Source organism: Pipistrellus kuhlii, unplaced genomic scaffold (genome assembly GCF_014108245.1).
Source record: "Pipistrellus kuhlii isolate mPipKuh1 unplaced genomic scaffold, mPipKuh1.p scaffold_m20_p_38, whole genome shotgun sequence".
NCBI classification, from domain to species: domain Eukaryota; kingdom Metazoa; phylum Chordata; class Mammalia; order Chiroptera; family Vespertilionidae; genus Pipistrellus; species Pipistrellus kuhlii.
The window spans coordinates 1,294,043-1,297,783 of NW_023425538.1; the positions used below are offsets into that span (position 1 = coordinate 1,294,043).

Genomic DNA, 3,741 nt, shown 5'->3' on the forward strand with positions numbered 1-3,741 from the left:
AAGAGAATCATTGATCAGTTGCCTTCTATATGTCCCCTACTAGGGATTGAACCTGCAACCCATGTCCTGGATGGGAATTGAACCATGATCTCCTGGTTCATAGGTCAAAGCTTAGCCATGCTTTGAGTAATGCAGGCCAGGCTACATATGAATATTAATCAGCCAAAAAAATCACCAAGGAAACAGTGATTCTCAGATGGATTTAATTGACTATAGGACATTTCACCGCAAAGCTGCAGAATATACACTGAGTGGCCAGATTATTATGATCTCTGAATCAATAATAATAATCTGGACACTCAGTGTATATCCTATATAATAAAAGGCTAATATGCAAATTGTCTCCTCAACCAGCAGGCAGGCCGGCCAACCACCCATGTCCCCTCCCCCTAGCCAGCTTGGCTGGACCCCACCCATGCACAGATTCATACACCGGGCCCATGATATATATGTATATGTATATGTATACACACACACACAAACACACACACATACTGAATGGCCAGATTATTATGAATTGAGAGATCATAATAATATGGCCACTCAGTATACATTTTTCTCAAGTGCATATGGGTCATTCACAAAGATTGACCACATGTTGGAACACAAAACAAATCTCTACAAGTTCAAGAAGATTGAAATCATATCAAGCCTCTTCTCAGATCACAGTGGAATGAAATTAGAAATCAACTATAGTAAAAACAGTAAAAAAAAAAATTCAAATATATGAAGGCTAAATAGCATGTTATTAAGTAATAAATGAGTGACGAATGAAATCAAGGAAGAAATTTAAAAAAAAACTTACTAGAAACAAATTAAAATGAACACACAACAACCCTAAATATATGGGACACAGCCAAAATAGTCCTGAGAGGGAAGTTCATAGCACTACAGGCCTACCTAACAAAACAAAACAAAAATTAATATTTATCTCTACAACTTAAAGAATTAGAAAGAGAACAGCAAGGAAAGACTAGAGTAAGTGGAAGGGCAGAAATAGTAAAGATTAGAACAGAGCTGGGTGGGAATCATGAGTCAGTGAGAACAGATGGTGAGGCCATCTCCATGCTGTCATTGCTGCTGCAGGTGGTGGTGGTGGTATTGGTGGTCTGTTCAAGCAACCAGAACCAGAGCATGAAGGCGTACAACATTCACAGCAAATGGGCATTCAGTGTCCAGTCCTTTGTAACCAGTGACTCCTATGAAGCTTCAGGGCCAGTTACTGACAAGCCCAATCCTAATATATTAAAACCCTGGGTCTTAAGGACCAGTAATGACAAGGCTCCACCAACCGGAAGTCAGTCCTGCAGTCAGCGCTGGGTTGCTACTGCTTTGGCTGCAGGCATGGTGACCCAGCACTGACTGCTGAGGGGGCTGCGAATCAGGACCAAAGAGAGGCCTGAAGAGAGAAGCAGGAACTGATCCATTGCTTCTGTGGCAGCTTTTGATTAGCACATACCTCTCTCTTTCTCTCCCAATCTGGCCAGTAGCCAGGCCTCCATTTCTCTCCAGGCCTCCACCTGGGCAGATGATCAGCCTCGTTTTTCCTGATCAGGCCCCATTGATAGTCCCATTGATGCTGACTGGCATAGGAACCGACCAATCAGAACCAAAGGTGGGTGCTGTGGGGAGCCAATGGCTGCCTAGGAGGCAGAGCTTTTGACACTGACTGGCACAGAAACTAACCAATCAGATCCAAATTGGCCAGCAGAGGAGGGCAGTTGGGGGCAATCAGGCAGGCAGGCAGAGGCATTTAGGGGTGATCTGGCAGACAGGCAGGTGAACAGTTAGGAACCAGCGGTCCCAGATTGAGAGAGGGATCCCCAATTGGAGAGGTGTAGGCTGGGCTGAGGGATTTCATGCACTGGGCCTCTAGTGTTTATGATTTCAAAACCACATATAATCAGATGTTCAATTATCTCCTTAGGAAAGACAAGGAACTCTACACTCAGAGCAGCATTTTGCACATGTTGGACAGAAATAAGTGAATCAAGTCCCAGACAGAGAGATTCTATAACTGCAAAGACCTGTTTGACCTGACCCTCACCTGCAAGGAGAGAGTATATGACCAGGTGGTGGAAGATATGAATTCTAGGGAGCAGAAGACCTGCTAGCCAGTGCATGTAATCAACAGGGACATCCAGGACAACCACAAGGAGGCCATGCTGAGGGCCTTCCTCATCTGCGAGCTCTGCCAGTGCATCCAGCACACAGAGGACATGGAAAACAAGATGGAGGAGTTGCTGCAGGAGTTCAAGAAGAGCAGCTTCACCTTCCAGCACTCCGTCTACTTCTACTGAACCAGCAGCCTCCCAAAGAAGCCTCCTGCACTGCATATTAATACTGTTCTTTCCCATTCTTGCTTTGACCCTGAGGACTGCTGCCCATAGACAGCCACCCTGCGCTGTACATAGTTTGGCCCCACAATTGTCAAGTTCGGTGTCCCATTGTAGTTACCAGTGTGATATTAAAGTATTTTTCTTTAAGCAAAGGGAAAAAAAAGAGAGAGAGATTAGAGCAGAAATAAATATTATAGAGACTAATAAAAAATAAAGTAAATAAATAAATAAATAAATAAATAAATAAATAAAACCAAGAGCTGGTTCTTTGAAAGGATAAATAAGGTTAATGAACCATTAACCATACTCATCAAGAAACAAAGAGAGCCCTACCCGATTTGGCTCAGTGGATAGAGCATCGGCCTGAAGACATCCCAGGTTTGATGCTGGTCAAGGGCACATGCCTGGGTTGCAGGCTCGATCCCCAGTGTTGGGTTGCAGGAGGCAACCGATCACTGATTCTCTCCCATCATTGATGTTTCTATCTTTCTCTCCCTCTCTCCATTTTTCTTTGAAATCAATATAAATGTATTTTTTTTTAAATGAAACAGAGAGGACTAAAATAAATAAAATCAGAAATGAAAGTGGAAAAGTAACCACTGGCACCACAGAAATACATAGGATTGTAAGAAAATACTATGAACAACTATATGTCAACAATCTGGAAAACCTGGATGAAATGAACAAATTCCTAGAAAAATACAATCTCCCAAAATTCAATCAGGAATAATCAGAAAACTTGAATAGGCCAATAACAACTGAGGAAATAGAAGCAGAAATAAAAACAAACAAACCTCCCAGCAACAAAAGCCCAGTCTGGACAGCTTCACAGGGGAGTTGTACCAAACATTCAAAGAGAACTAACACCTATGCTCCTCAAACTAGTCCAAAAATTCCAAGAGGAAGGATCACTTCCAAACTCTTTTTATGAGGCCAGCATTATCCTAATTCCCAAACTAGATAAAGACACTACAAAGAAAGATAATTACAGGCCAATATCCCTGATGAACATAGATGCTAAAATCCTCAACAAAAAACTAGCAAATCAGATCCAGCAATATATTAAAAAGATCATACACTGTGACCAAGTGGGATTTATTTCAGGGGTGCAAGGCTGATATAATATTCACAAATCAATAAATGTGATACATCACATAAACAAATTGAAAGATAAAAATCAAAAGACCATATCAATAGATGCAGAAAAGGCATTTGACAAAATCCGACACTCATTTTTTATTTTAAAAAAAAGTCTCAGCAAAGTGGTGATGGAGAGAGCATATCTCAACATGATAAAGGCCATATATGACAAACCCACAGTGAACAAAAGGAAGACAAACAGTTCATTTGAAAAATGAGCATAGGACCTAAATAGACACTAAAAAAGAAGGAACTCTTACCC

At 41.5% G+C, this 3,741-nt stretch overlaps 1 pseudogene; it reads left to right on the top strand.

Moving 5' to 3' along the window:
• The first annotated feature begins 1,065 nt into the window (after positions 1-1,065).
• LOC118702245 lies at positions 1,066-2,308 on the top strand (annotated as a pseudogene).
• Positions 2,309-3,741: the final 1,433 nt, after the last annotated feature.